Below are 16739 nucleotides of genomic sequence, written 5' to 3'. Positions count from 1 at the left end.
ATTACAAACTTTGTTTTATCAAATTTTATAAGACATCAAAATATAATTAATTATTTTTTTTGTTTTATTCCATATTCAGTACTACAATTGTGTGATGGTGCTAAGCAACCACATTTCTAATCAGTAATGACAGGAGATAATGTTGTTTATCATTAAATAATGTATTGCAGTTGTAGAGCCTGGAGAAAGGAGAAGTGAGGTAGATGTACATTTCTTTATGTAAGATGGTGGCATAAAGAGCACAACACTGGAGTTTCTTAATATTACATAAATGGCTGTAGTGTTTAGAGAGGAAAGGCAGTAATGAATTATTAATACAGATCCATTTTACAATAGGTCTAGAAGGCCCATGTGACATCTGCTGAAAATCCAGGTCACTGGGTTGAGCAGCATCTGTGTGAAGCTGAGTATCAGTTCTTGTGCATGATTTGAACTCTTTAGGTCCCCCTTTCACCGCTACTCAGTTACCTGAGTAAATTCTCATTGATTTGGCTTCAACTGTGAACAGAAAATGACAATATTCCTTTTGAAAAAAATAAATACATTCATTATAGTTTACTAGATATTTAAATGTTAGATTTTTGCTTTCAGCTGTGTTGAGTACCCAATTTTCTATAAAAGGATAAGATAGAAAAATTGAAGCAGAATGCAAAAAGCAAAATGTTGAAGTATTATGTTCTGCTTTTTTTTTAGTTTCATAGGTAGAACAAAGTCTGCACTTATCCATAATATAATGAAATCATACTGGTATTCTAGAATAATTGGTGTGTTGGGAGCTGCTGTAAAACCACGTGTATTTGGGGATAAGAAGAACTACCCTTCTTAGAGATAAGGAATATTAATTGGCCTAGCAAGGTTTGAAGAGCAAAAAGGATAACAGCACAGAACTCAGAGGCAATAAATAATCCTTCTATGCAGCTTTCATCATAAAAGCAAATCGGCAAACAGAGATGCTGTTAAACATTATAAATACTGGGAAAAGCAGAATTATAGCTGTCTTAATCCTCAGTGAGGCAGTATCCTCAAAGTAACTCCATTACTGTTACGTTTTTAGGGTGAAGAGACTAAGCCCATGACTTCCCTTTCCATTTTATCATGTGCAAATCTTGAACTTAGTAAGCTATTGAAACATATGTACAATACATGTGTTTCTGTGTGTAATTACCATTGTAATACTCAAGCCAAGCCAGTATATTACAATAAACTTGTCTTTTTAGTTTGTGTTGCTGCTTATACTTGTACAAAAATGGTCAAAAAACTCTTAACAAGTCAGTACTTGTTGGGTACACTTACATATTGTATCATCTTGCTCAGCTATTTGATGACTATACAGGTCACCAATAAGAAAGAATTAGAATTAAACAATTTTGCTTATTTAATTTCTATAGTTTTTCCCATTTAACATGAGTTACAACTAAATTGTACATCTAGTTAATTTGTTGTGATTATCTGACATATACTGGAATTGTTCATGAGCCAGACAAAAGTTCCGGTTCTGGAAAACCATGTTATTTGTGAGTAACAGGAGCCCATGTAAGGAAAGAAACCAGTTTTAAAGCACAGCATTGATAATTTGGATTTTTAGTTTACCAGCAACTATCAGGCAGACTTAGAAAGCCATTCATCCATGTAGAACTCAAAGGCAGAAAAGTGTGCCTGGTATGTAATGAGACATTCTGTACTGTGGAAAAAAATTTGATCTTTTTTGTCAAAACCATACAGTGAAGTCAAGGGAGAGTGGATGCAAGGAAAATATTTCCAAGTCTCAGTGAACTAGTGATAGTACTAACCTTACTAGTATTAGTTTTGTCCCTTGTTTCAGTCAGGCAATTCAGTTGATGCATCTAAGAGAGCAAGGTAGTTAATAGAATACAGATCAACAAAGGTCAGAGGGAAGCTTTGAGAAATGGTACAGTAATACATCTCAGCCACCAGCTGTGGAGGCAAACTATAAATGATACAAGGCAGGAGAAAAAAGCATGTTCCCTTTTTTCAGTGGCACTGTAGTCAAAGACAAAGCAACCTACCTGCTGTGTTTTTCTTCTAATTGGCAAGAGGACCTTACAGCAGCTGTGTAAAAATGCCAGATGCCACACATGTGCTTTTTCTTTTCCCTAATTAATTTTGTTGAGTATCCTCTCTGTTTTGCCATTGACTGTTATCAATAATTCTGAGACCCTTAGAGCAGTCACCTGTGCAATCACATCTATCTCCATTATCATCTTCTCCCCTCTCTTCTTTTCCTGAGTCCACATGTGTCAGTTTTCTTCCATTTATCTACTGCTTTAATTCTAGACCTCTGTTACTGCATTGTATCACATTGCATTGTATAATTCAGTAAAGTCTATAGAAGTTCCCACAACCACAGGAATGGTAGTTTCCTTAAGTGAAATTTATGGCATTCCAGTTAAAAGCAGTTTATTTCAAATGAATGTTTTTGCTAAACATTTTTATCAGGTTCTGTCTGTTACTTACATGTATGATGTCAAGTGCCCTTTCCTTGACTTGTCTTTTTGTGCCATTACGATGACACAATGAAGATCCAAAGCTCAAGGGTGTCTTTTACTTACTGTAATATGAACATAGGGATTGCACATTCAAATCTGGCATACAATCTCATCTTAATCTGTCCATAGGGTTTACACTAACAACGTTTGCATTAGACAGAGTTCAAAACTGGACAACCTCATTTTACTAGGTGTGTGAGGTTTTTGAATGTACCATCACTACAATGTAGTCATTGTACGAATTATCACAGTTTCAAATTATTCACACAAATTACCTTAATTTATCATTCCATATCTTTCAAGGCTTTGCTTTACAAATTATCTGGCTTTCCATATATATTTAAAGCTTACATTAGGTAGATCTGCAATACCAAAGAATATTGATTATATACTCATTTTGTCGTTTCCTTAAATGTTACGCCACTGATTGTGGGAAAATTAACTGTAAACTAACTCAATAACTACATTTCTTTGTTTCATAATTATATGAAATCTTTTAAAGTTTGTTGTATAATATTAGCAAATACTGAGTTACGTAAATTATTTCTTCTTCAGTTGTTGTAACAATACAGTATAGAAAATTGACTTGAAATCACAGGATAGATCAATAAAAAACCACATTTAATTTATTCTGTGTTTAATGCCATTATTATGAAGTAAATTCGTCCTAGAATAGCCAAAGGAGGGAATGATTTCACATAAAAACGTGATTGTGAATATTCATTAAAGCAATCGCAACTCAGAAATACAGCAGAGGCGTTTAAAATGGCTTACACAGGTAGAAAAAAATGACATCAAAGGAATGGATAATAACTGCCATAGAGAAGAAAAAACTAGAACTGCTCTTTTAAAAGAGCTGTGTGTTGAGCTATCTACTGTATAGTTCCCTTCTTCAATAAAGGGAGGGGAAAATAATGGTTATTAAGCACTTAAAATACTTAATAAACATGTCAGCAGGCATCTGTTAAAGACTTTATGTTGTGTTCAACAAAACTTATTTTTTTAATAAGAAAAATAAGCAGAAATCCTTCTTTTCAAAGAATAAAAAAGGGACAAAAAATCATAAATGGAATTTACTCTTATGATTGCTTGATGTGGCTGAATGTTGAAGTGTTTGTGTAATTCAGTAAATATTTAGCAGGATACTTACATTCAAGCATGAGAGATGTCTGAAAGAATTACTGTAGTTGATATTAAACAAACAGTGAATTAAGGCCTGAATGTTCAAAAATGCAACTTATGATTCTGAACGGAGATAACAAAACTATTTATACTAAATAATGTGCTAAATAATATCTAGTGGCTAAACCTTTGTAAATGTTAACTGAGGTAGTATTGGAAGTAAACCCCAAATTTTTGATTGCTTTTTTTTTCAGAATCCGTAGAATTTTTTCTAAAAAACATATGCCCTGAAGTTAGTTAAATATCATAAGGTTCAATTCAGAATCCCAAACCCCTTGATAAAACAGAAATATGTCAATTTTTACCCAATATTCCAAGTTATTTTGCATTTATGAAAAGTACACATACCTTTACTGCTGTAATATGCCATTGCCAAAGACAACTTCTAATGTTAGAAATTTTGAAGAACTGCAACATGCTGAAGATTTTTTCTCATTAGAGGGTATTTGTGTCTTAAAGAGAAAAGAAACTACAGAAGATTATGCTTATGCCAGATTTACTAGGATGAGTGTTTCCCTTACGAAACTTAATGGCTTTGGTCAAAAATTGTTTATCTCTGACTCATCAGATTGTAATGTGGTACTTGCAGATAAGCATAAGAAAGTACACCCATGACATGCAGAAATGTTTGATATAAAAGTTTTAAAATGCTTTTACTGTAGGTGTTCCAGTACCAGAGTATTTTGCAATTTCAGTCTTTATTTCCCTCCATCCTACCCTAAAATTAATAACAGCTCAGAGATCAGCATTTTAAATGTAATAAAAGACTTGTTTGTTTTATCCTGTTGTTTACTAAAAGAAACTCAAAAGCTTTGTATAAAATACATTAACCAGTGTACTCTAAGGCGTTTAGCTAAAATCTTGTTCTAGAATACCAAACGTATCACATGAAGTGTAAAGGAGCATAACTTACATAGTCGTGAAGAAAACTTGAGGTCTTGCTCTTTTCAACACCAGTTTTATGTAGCTGAAAAGCTTTATATCCAGATTATCTTCTGTCTACAGGATTTTCCAGTAAAAAAAAAAAAGTAATAGTTAAACAAAAGTGCTGCAGTGAAGGTAGAGATCAGGGCAATTCCCAAAAAATTATTCTCACCAGATAGGTTAGAGGACACCGTCCTCTTGTATAAAACAGTAGAGCACTAGTGTAATCATAGAGCTGTGAAGGTGATCCCATAAATGAGCCTTTGCTTCACAGTGGCTTCAGTGCGCTTGTGGCTTCTGAGACTGTATTTACACTCAGTAAGCTTTTATAATAAACTTTTTTGCATGGTAGGAGAAGCTTGTCACTGCTACTGGACTTCTGTTTTTGCATGCTTTGTTGGGACATAGAAGAAGGGCTAGTATTCCTTCATGCACGGTGACACTTATAAAAGTGTGTCTTGTATACATGACTTTTTTTTCATCCAACACTGATTTCATTAGACCTCAGACATGTTTGTTCTTCTCTGAACTACATGTGGTAGACAGGAAGTTATTTTTGCTAAAGGCATGTTAATAGATAGAGACATGACCCCTCTGTTTTGGGGGGATGTTTTAGGAGCCATGGATGCAAGCCATTCTCTTCCAGGAACAAAAAAGCCCCAACTTCTCACCTTTTGTTTTACTTTATTAATTTATAGCATAGATACAACTAAAGAAATCAAATAAATGTGGTCTATAATTTTATGCCATGCCTGTCATTTAAATGCTGTTTGAAAAGAGCCATGGTAGAAAAGATGGTGAGTCTTCATTGCCACACATTGACGATTCATATTTATACACTACCTCTTAAATTGCTACTTCCTCTACATTCTTAGAGTGGCCAGAGATTTCTTGCTTCTAACAGTGGATGGAGCTGGGGAAGATGGAAACTGGAGCACTCAATGACAGAGCACTCTAGATGAGGCAAACGGGTTGAAATTGAAAAGATTTGTACAAAACTAGTCTTAGACTATGTAGAAAATCATCATTCCTGCTCCTCACATACTGCCAAGACATACAGAAAAACTTTCAAAGGCCTAATCAACACGGATTCCACTCTGCTTCAAACACTTCTGTCCAAAAAAACCATATTGTCACTGCTGTGAACTAACTCCTTCCCACAGATATGTACTTGCAGAATTAATCCAAGTGATGTGTGCAAATAGCCTGCTTACTTTGTCAGGGTGATCAAAACCAACCTTTAAGAATCCTACTTTTCCATTTTTCCTGAAAGATGAAGGCATGAACATGACATAGAAAAGCGTAATACTTTAATTTCAGAAGTTCAATTCCCTAAGTTAACTTTTCAGTTCTGAAAATATTTTGTTACTAATGTGGTAAATTTAATTAAATCTTTCTAGAATTGATACATTCTTTGAGTTCTCAATAAATATGTAGGACCAAATTGTGGAAGCTTTACACATGCTGAGCAGCAGTTAGCACAAATAACTAGTTATTTTTCTTCTAGTGATGTTATCCTCAAAACCAAATACTCTTCAGTATGATTAAGGTATCAGACTCTGCTGGAAGTAACTCCCAGCTTGTATTCTTACATTCTGTGAGGTTTAATACTTTGCAGCATTCCATAATTTTCCAGTATTAACTGAAATGTTATCTACACAGAAAGGTGAATGACTGAAATTATTTATTTGAACACCTTTTGTACTTACTTCCCTAACGTGTCAGACTCTATATTAGTTTGTCAGGAGAAAACAAAATTCTTCAGAATGTGCTCATTTAAAGAAAAATCATACAGTGCCTAATCCACACCCAAAACCAAGAGAGCTATGTGAGAGTTCTTTAAATTCCGGACTCTAACTGTGGTGATGGAAAGGGTACTTTTTCTAAATGAACTATGGTTTTTAGACAAGAATGATAAATAGTCTTTTTAATAGTATAAATTTGTACATGGGACAGACCTACTTGCTTTTCCTAGTGATTACTTTATCACTCTGAGCATATAATTTCTAAAAACGTTCAAAACTGTTTTCTGTACGTGGCAAAGATAAATTGTTTGTTCATTTGCTTTAAACAGAAGCTTTAATGTTTGGAGTCTATGCAATCAATCTAGTTTCAAGAGAAACACAATCCTGTAAAAAACATCATATAAATGAAAGGGGAGTGTGTTTCTTTTTAAATGCCATGTCTTTCCTTTGTTAGGTATTATGTGTATCTGAGTATCTTTTTCCAATATTTTGCCACTTAATAGCAAAAGTTAAAAATGAAAAATCAGCAATGTGCTTACTGATTTTAGAATAAATATCGCCCTTTTTCAACATGCTGGTTGCAGATTAATCCAGCTGCTACATTGTCTGCACATCTTAAAGAACAGCAAACATGGACAGTGTCTTTACCAAATGCAGTAAACAAACACAGGGTTGTGTTATACACACAACTCCTAATCTCCTCTCCTTCCCTTCATGCTGTGTTCACCCTTCCACTGCCTGTCTGGATCCTAACTTCAATGGCTGTAGTTTGGTGTGTATGTGTGGGGGTATTCAAGCCCTTTGCTGAAAGGAGCATAATGTCAATGCTCCTATACTTGATAACATGCTTTTAAATCTTGCTCTTAGTCTGCAAGTTACATTCAAATTTAGTGTATGATGTGGTGCATTTTATGTCTGTCAGAGCCTTGTTTGTTGTTCTGTCACGCCTAAAACTAGTTGTTCAGTTCCTGGTCTGCATTTCTTGAACCAGCTGTGGGTGTGTTTATTAGAGCCATTGGATCTCCATTATCAGCCTGGGCCCTGTCTCTGATCATCCTGTGCCTGTGCTCCTTCTTCTACATCCCATGTTCCCGGTTCTCAGGGCTTCCACTATCAGACCAGGACTGTATTTCTCTACACAACATCACTACATCAGTCATAAATACCTCGTTATAAAAGGAGTAACTGCTTACTACTACTATTTGTACAAAAACTGTAAGCCTAACATAGAAATAATCAAATGTAAGCTAACTCAAACACAGCCATTAGAAAAGAAAAATATGATTATTATTTTTTTTAGAAAAAATAAATTAGACCAATTGTTGTCACAGCTAAAGCAAATAAATATGTAAGCATTCAAGACAGGTTCAGACAAGACAAGTCTGACAAGACTCTGCTTTGAGGACTTGCAAACTCAGTGGCCTGTTCCTAGCAATGGCAATACAGTATTACTGGGCTAGAAGGCTACAGTAGCTTTCAATTTACCTCTGCTTAGCAACTAAGGCATCTAGTGTCCCTCTGTGGGCTTGACATTAGGGAACTTTCCAGCTTCCATTTCCTGCATTACCAAATTTTTATAAATTTTGTAATTTAAAAAGTAATGGAATAGACCTTGTAACTCAGCATTCTATTCTAGGTGCAGTTGTATAGGGTATAGTGAGTTATTCCTGCAAAGCAGAATACAAAGATTCCTGTTTAGCTGCAGGGGATTAAGTCTTCTTACCTGTGTCATCCCATAGCAGCCTCTTTTTCATGTGTTTTCGGTGATGGTAACAGGTTCACATCCCTTCACCAAGAGTAAAAAGAACTACTTCATCTCTGTCCTCTGTGAGATCTTTAAGCAGCCAGCCACTGGATAAATTAAAAGCACATTACTTCCTTCTTACTATTATCTGCTTTGACTAAGAGGGCTAGAACACCTGATTATGTACAGCAATGGCAAATATACATGTAAGAATTATTGCTGCTATGCTGTTTTAATTATATATGGGTACCTGAGCTTTTAATGTATTTATGCATTGACTGCAACGTCTCTGACCTAAAACAGGGATCTGCAAAGTAGCAGTTAAGCAGTTAAGCAAATCTCCTTTTTTACTTTAAAATATTAGAGCCATGCTTGTTTCTGAATACATAATTATTCATATTATTCATTATGAAACAAGATATATAACCTACATTCTCAAAAGAACAAAGGAAACTTTTTTTTAAGAAATATATTCTTGATTCATATAGCTAAACTAGGAAAATTATTAGACACAGTGGTCACACAGTAGGAGGCTGCCTAATGCTTGGCAGCAGTATTAGGTATTGAATATTGCTGTGACTCCATTTTTTCTCATAGCTTTAGATGCTGAGAAGTGCTCTTCCAGTAAACCTCGTATTTCTTCCATGAGAGTAGAAACAGCTTTTTTTTTTCTTTCTTTCTTCTTGTTTTGGTTTTGTTTTGTGTTTTGTCTGTTTTTTGTTTTGGGGTTTGTTTATTTGTTTTTTCAAAGGAAAAGATCCCTGGCGCACAGGTAGTTAATTAGATTCTGGTGTCTTAATCTCAGAAAGTACCCTCTCCTGTCCAAAGTGGGAGGAAAAAAGGAGCTGGATTCAAGTATCCTGAAATAAACATCCCATGACAGTTGAGCTATTCTTGGGTATTCCTCCTTGCTTTCAGCTCTACTCCGGGAGCATACAACTTTACTCTGATAATTTTAAGAAAGGAGAACTTATATGGCAGGTTACATATACTAGTGTAATGACTGCGTATTTATTTCAGTTACTTTTGTAAACTACCTTTAATAACAATGCTTTGAGGCCAACAGTAATGCTTTAGAATTCTATATAATCCATAACATATGCAGCTGATATGCAATTATAGGACTTTTGCTCAGAGTGACTACTGGACTTGGCTAGTTGTGATCAAATTATGAAAAATCCATGTAATAGAGGAACTTTTAGATTACCAAGAAAGTTGCAGGAAAATGTTTAGACCCAGAAATAAACCCTTTTGTTTCTGCCTTAATGTCAGAGAAGCTTCACAGTAGAACAATGATGTAGATGAGAAGAAAATGTTAGAAGAAACAGAAATACAGGTCTTGGACTTAGAGATTCATTATGTTTGAGAAGGGAGAAAAACAGTTGTATGAAAGAATACCTATTAGAGCAACATAATGGGGACATTAAAGATTGAGTAGTGCTAAGAGCCAGGCTGCACACATAAATTATAATAACGTTTCATGCAACTTGGAAACAAAGCAGTGGCAAGTGGTTTGAAAATTATGACAAAATTACACCTGTTGTTATTCTCAACTGGTAAAAGGGATTAGTGATTACAAGTTTGTTATAAACATGTTCAATTTCTAGTTACAAAAAAATTCTGAAATACACCTAAACCCACAATATTGCAGGTTTGGGTTTGTAACTATACCTGTTCTGGCAAGCAACAACACAACCAGGATATATATTATGTCTAGAGCTGGGTCGTGCTGGTGTGGTAGTGTACTACCAAGTTTGATGCAATACTAATTATGTTGTAATTTATGATACTTTTTCTTATACCATTCTGCTTGGAACCTATAAGTTTATAAGCTTGTAAACTTAAAGAGATAGGTATGATACTTGTCTCAATGGTTTGGTTTTTTTTTCAGTAAAAAAAACAACAAAGGACTTAACAGAGGAAAAAACCACATACCTCTGCTTATTTTTTTTTTTTAGTGACTGTATAATAAACTTTAGTTTTATTGAGCTGTTGACTAAGTTATATATTGACTGACTTGCTGTAAAAGTTACATAGAAGTAGGCCCTCAGAGGCAACTGAAGGTAGGTATGTAGTAAATTAATCAGCCAGCACCAGTACGCTGTCTCAGTAGGAAGCACAGAGATATTTTGGGCAGAAGTAAGGCAAGCAAACAACTAGGGCTGGCATCATCTGCAGAAAAGAGGGAGTGCATTGATGGTAATGTGATGAGATGAAAATCAATAAGTAGTGGGGAGCTAAGATGGGAAAGGTTTTGAAAATGAGAAGACCTGAACATAGTGAAAGAGTGATTCTTTTCTTAATAGAACTTTAGTTGGGCTGAGAGAACGTAATAACCAAGTCTCATTTTAACCAATATTTTTTCTAAATAGATGACAAAATGCTTTGCAAAAGATGTTGGTAGCGTTACCTTAAAGCCGGAGAACTGAAGCTAACTAAAGCTAGTTCCAGGCTATATCTCTACTGGTAAATAAACAGTCCAGGAACATTTGACTGTTTCTAGGGCCAAACAGCATGCACAGCTTACATCCCAGGCTCTATCCCATACCTCCCACCCCACAGCCAGGATGATTCCCATTAGGTTGGTTGCCTATTATTAGGAACAGTCCGTTGTACATGCTATTCCTTGAACTGTGCCCCAGAGTTGTCTGAGAGCAGGCTACTACTTCAAGACAAAATCATGCCAGTTAATCATAACACTGGATTCATGTCTGAGCATGAGCACATTTTCTGGTGCTTTGTAGATTCCCTGGTATAAGTCAGCTTCCAAGACCAGTAGTGGCATCCTAAAGAAGAATCAGTGTGATGGTCCCTTAAACCCCATCACAGCACTGTATCTTCCATATGCCAGTCACTCTCAGTCATTTGACAGCTAGGTCATTTATGAAATACTGCGTTCAGCTCCTCACTCACCTGCTGTTTTAGGGTGAATCCTTTCTCCTTGTATTTCTGTTGCTTGTTGGTGGCAGCTGCTGTCTTTTCATGGCTTGATTCTGGGAGTGTGTTGAGGAAAATAAGGTGCCGGCCTTGACTGGAATCAGCACAAATCCCCCTGAGAGTCCTGTCTCCATTGTCAATGGGCTAGTACCTAACTATCTGCTTCAATGTATCATGGGATAGTTGTTTTGATTCCTAGCAGAATGCAAAAATGCATTATTGCTGTTACACATTTAGTTTTGCAAATCAGTTCTGTACATAGCTCTTCTTAACAGTGGTGTGATTGTTGGTAGATACCATTTGCAGACAAAAAAGATAAAAAATATATTCCTAGATTCACTGCAGTTACAGTTTTGCTACTGAGAGCATTAGGACTTCAGTTTGTTTTCCCCTGATAGAATAATTTCTGGAACCAGAGATACTGGCAGTAGAGACCAAGGAGATTATTTTCTCAGTAAAATGTAGAAGCTGTTTTCCACAAAGCTCTCGAAATCTGTATTATTATCTGTATTATTAGTACATCATGTACTGTCTCTACAGCTGTAAGCATAGAACACATGCTAGAAACGATACATTCAGTAAAATGTATGCAGAGACCAAAGAGGCAGAGAATCAGTCTTTATGGTGTAAGGTTTAATGTATCAATATATGAAGTAGGCAATTACCGATGAGAAGCATCACGCTGCTAGCGTAACTCATTTCAAGAAAACTGTGGCTGTTAGAAAAAATTGAGAAGAGATTTGACTTGGAGAGCTGAAGCAGATGGATAATCTGATCCCTTTATAACTGGACTTCTTTAGTGAATAGAGACTGAAATGCCATCTCTTCAAGTGACATTCTAAACACAGATTCTTCTAAAATGAATGTTTTAAGGTTTAATGAAAATACTGTCTTAAGCTAATCAAAAAGCAAATTCTAAATACATTATTAAAACTCAGGACTAGTTGCAAATACCAATTATCAAACCAACTTTTGATGCACATTCATAAAATAGGAGTTGAAGAGATAGTAATGAATTATTTTTCTTTGCAGTAATCTCAAGTCATAAGCTCCTAGCTCTTCAGTCTTCCCGTTTATCCCCTAGGAACTGAATTATTCCTTAGTTAAAAAGGCACAGTACTAATATTATCCTTTAATCGTACCACTGATGTGCCAGATCCTGTTACATTATATCCAGTGTGACATCACATGGCAAACAGTATATAGCTTCAGCCAGCAATTTCTTTTATGATGCCTGGCAGTTTATAAATCTAGTAACATTCTGTCCTTGATAATGTAGATGTCATTTCTTTGCAATACAGTCTTTTCAACAAAGTACTCAGTCCCTTAGACATGCACAATTTTCGATAAATCTGCTTTGATGAGGTGATGAAGGCAGAGTTCAGATAATGTTTCTTGTCTGCTGAAGGCTGTAGGTTCCCTTTTAATAAAATTCTGCTGATAAGAATAAAACAGCCTCTTACTCAGGTTGTAGTAATCAGAAATTAGGCTGTTTGAAATAGGACCTTAGTTTTGCCTAAAAGAAAATTGCTCCTCAAAACGAGACATGCAGATTAAAGCCTTTATTTCTATGTCCACTTTATGGGTCTATAAAATAAGAATCACCTTGGAAGACAAATCAATTTTAATGAATATTGTGGAAAAATGGTTTTGAAGTAGCTGAAGTAAGATAAGCAAAGGGTTTTTTTCCTTCATCCTTAGGTAATCAGGAAAGGCTATGGACCACATTTAACTGAAAATGGACATCTATGCAAAGGGTCAAGCAAGGCTACCCTTCTGGAATCACTAGTAAGGAGGCAGTTACGCCAGTTTTCTTAATTGCAAGTGAACAGGGATAATGAAAAATACTCTAATTCTGTATTTACTTTCTTGCAAGCATGTCAGGTTTTTTCCTCCCTCCCAGGTGGATCTTTTGTATTGCATACCCTGCCTCTGTACTGAGAGATTTTTGCTGTACTAGTCTCATACATTAATCCACTGAATTAGGCAGTGTCTTCTGCATGAAACCACAGCTGTCTTGAGTTTGGAAGCCAGGCTTTAGAGAACCTTTAGGGCAGGATCTTAAAAACAACTTAAGAAAACAAGTCCTGCTGAAAGTCATTTAAGCATGCTGGGAAATTGCCTCTTTATCAATTATGCCTAACCATTTTAATAACATTTCACACTGCTTGTGATTGCACACAGAAGATGAAAGATGAGCTGGCTGTTGAGAAGAGGTAAATAAACTGGAAGTGTAAATCAGTCAGGTAATTAAAATGCTGACTTACAGCAGCACTCTTTGCTATGATAGAGACTCTTGTGCAATGACACTTAACCTTTGTGAAAAGGTCAGGTTTCTACTTTCTGAAGCACTGAAAGTGTTTTTATTTTGATAATGATTGTGCATGTCAGCCATAATATTCTTGCTTCTTATGCTTTTCTATATTTAATTGGTACAGAAAACACTCAGGGATTTATTCACCTGCTTGAACAGTGTCTAGTGCCATTGGTAGCATATCAAAGGCGTTTGAACACAGCTGGGAGATAAAAGACAGGACTTGAGGAAAGCCTATGCTTTCTGGACTAGCAATTGGATGCTATGTAGAATGTGGTGGGCACATCAAGTAGGACTGGACAGCAGAATGATGCTGTCAGATACTTCAGTTAAAAAATAACTCAGAATATGTGTTATTAGTACTGATTCTTCCTCGTCCACTTTTTTTTTAGGCACATCTGAGGAGTTTAACTCATAATTTTTATAACAAAAATTGTATCTGTACTTCCTCAAGAAAATGCTATTTGATTGAAATCTGCTTTTTTTTTTTTTTTTTTCCAGATTATACTTCATTCTTATGTTACCTATTCTTACATAAAATAAATACCTATGTTTCTGTTGCCTGGTCCATTGAAAATGAACATTCTGTGCTTCAACACCATCTCAGTAAGTGGCAATTTAGAAAGCTTATTTCATATTGTCTTTGTCTGTAGCTCTGAAGTTTGGGGTCAAGTTTGACTAAAACTCCTTATATAGCAAAAACTCATTGCAACTTTTATGAAACATTTAATTAATTTTTTGCCATAGTTCTACATGCTTAATTTCATGACTGTCCTCTGGCTTTTACATATTTCCTAACTCCTCATATAGCATTTTCTTACCCATAACTTTTATCTCTGAGATGTCAATTTCAGCTTTTGTCTTATGTAAAAGTCAGTCCTGAAGAAATGGCCGATGGTATATTTGTAACTCCATTTAAATTATCACTTCTTGCAAGCTCCTCAAAAATCTATAGGTTTTGGTTGTAAGAATGTTTCCTTTTCTGTGTCCATTACAATTATTATTGATTGCACTATTTAATACCAACACGAGAATCCATTTCCCCCATTCCCATCAGAATGTTTTCTTCTAGTGAGTAGTTTTATTAGCTTTCCTTTCACAATTAATGAAGTCCTTTTCATTTTATTTTGGTTTTTATTCTGATTCTACTTAGAGAGTAGGTCACTGGCATGCCTCTCTTTCTGGTGGTTCTTAGTTCACTATTTTGTTGTGGATATCTACATCAGGACAGTACTTCTGGGTGGGCTTTTGTTGACCTCACATTGTCAAACTATGCAGGCTATGGATATTCAAGGAAATATACTTCTCTCTATAGCCATAAACAAAATCCCTTTTCTAGTTTGAAGTGTTCCTGGATTTTCACTTTGTTAGCTGATATGCCTTCTAATGGAAACTCCATAGTCATTCACACTACTGCGAATCTAATACCCCTCATCAGAAGCAGTATCTGGGAGAGAATGAATGCATAGGTTAACTACTGATTACCTTATTATTACATCAACTCAGGCTATAGTTTGTTCACACAAATATTTTGCTGACTTTCGAGTTAACTTAAGACATTTTTCTTATTATTTCAGATAACCATATGTTCTGACATATAATTTCTAACCATTTCAGAAGTGGGATAAATGGAGCATTTGGAATCGGTAGGTAAGTGCAGGAAAATGCACCAGATACCTTTTCCCTTGAATGTTCTTTATGTCACCTCTGTGCTACTTGCTAGAAGACTTCTTTCTTGAGTGCTTTCTCTATGGTTAGCTTTGTTTGCCTTAGGGGACTTAACCTGTTGTGAGTTACAATTCAGTTGAGGATTTTGGCCAGTAAATCTGAATCACTTCATAAAGAATAAGCACTAGAAAAAAATGCAGTCTATGGTGTTACAGTGGAGTAAGTACAAGAACTAAAAGCTACCTTTGGAAAATTTGGACAATGCATCTATCATGCCATAATTTTCCTTCTGTTGCATGTGCCATAAATTCCATAATCTTTCTCATGCTCTTCATGAACAAGCTGTGTTACTTCATTCTGTGTTTTCTGTCTTCAATTTTCAAGTTGCATTATATAATTTTGACTAAAACTAATGTTGATCTTAATGCTTTAAGCATTGCAGATTTTTGAAAAACACATTTGTATTAACTACAGAGGAGAAAAATACTAACAACTCAAATCATTATGTTTGTTTTCCTTCAAACTGAACTGACTACATGGTAATGCAGGCTAAATGCCTTTCTCTCCCACACAAAGTTTAATTCAGAGCGTGACTTCTTCAGTAAGAATGTAAAAAAGCATAGACCAAGGAAAGTATTAGCAAATTCTGTATCTTAGTTCCACTTGTAAAATATCATAGCAGTATTTAAATTTTTAAAACCTACACATTTTTTCAGCTAAATGTATGCTATATTCAGAAAGCTAAAGAAAAAAGAATATCCATAGATGGAGTGGCAGTTCACCCCATTCACACCATAACCATGAAATAGGAATGGCTTTTTCATCTCTAATACATGCTATTTCTTGTAATTACAGAGGTTTGGAAGTAATTTAATCCATCCCATGAGTTATTCTTGTCATAAATTCTTATTCCACATTGCCTAGTTGCCTAGGTTTTACCATGATATTCAGATGTCTAGTCAGGCGTACCCATTTGTCTCCTGCCTACAGTCCTGCTTGAACAAAATAGTGGAGATGTTCTACTGCATAATTTCTGTGTGATTTATTTTTTGTCCTTAAAAAAAAGAATAAAAGCAAGTCACTTGCTGAGAACTCATTCTTTTGTCTTATGATACATCTTTATATTTGGTATTGCTGAACCTGCAGGTTATTTTGGTTTGGGTGTTTTTTGTTTTTGTTTTCCTGAGGTAGGAAAATAAAGATTGGATTAAACCTCTGTATTTAAGTTCTGAGTTTGGTTAAGAAACTGACTGGTTTGCAGCTGTTGGCTGTTTCCCCAGACTTTTTAAAGGCTCTAAATAAAACACTTATTTTGCCCAGTTTGGCAGTCTGTGTTTGAATCAGTTGCCAAAATGTATGTCACCTGTGAGGGCTATGGACCTGCTCAGCTCCTAATGGTCATTCCAGGGGGCCATGATCAGTCCTGAAACATGTCTGTCTTAGGAACACTCTAACATCTCATGCAGCACAAGACACCCATCTTTAGGCAAGTAATTGAGCTGCTGATCTCTTTGAGGGATTGGATTTTCAACACCAAACTCATGTAGACACTTACCTGACCACAAGATTGCTTCTAACCTATGATGCTACATAAAGAAACATATATTTTTAGGTGTCTCAAACTTTTATTGAATCCTGTTTTCTTACTCCCATGGAGTAGCACTGGAGTTACTAGTTCAACAAAGCAGTTAGACATATATCTAAATCAGTCTTGGCCT

General features: G+C 35.4%; 1 long non-coding RNA gene across 1 annotated transcript in view; it reads left to right on the top strand.

The window, feature by feature from the left end:
* LOC130145026 (uncharacterized) overlaps positions 1 to 16739 on the top strand; it is a 64594-nt gene that overhangs the window by 22961 nt on the left and 24894 nt on the right. Inside the window, exon 2 of the long non-coding RNA XR_008820351.1 lies at positions 14931 to 15003. This is a non-coding gene — a long non-coding RNA (uncharacterized LOC130145026). The remainder of the gene's footprint in view (positions 1 to 14930; positions 15004 to 16739) is intronic.

This window comes from Falco biarmicus, chromosome 2 (genome assembly GCF_023638135.1).
Source record: "Falco biarmicus isolate bFalBia1 chromosome 2, bFalBia1.pri, whole genome shotgun sequence".
Lineage (NCBI taxonomy): Eukaryota > Metazoa > Chordata > Aves > Falconiformes > Falconidae > Falco > Falco biarmicus.
Note: the sequence above shows the minus strand (reverse complement) of the source record. Positions and strands in the feature narration are given on the sequence as shown.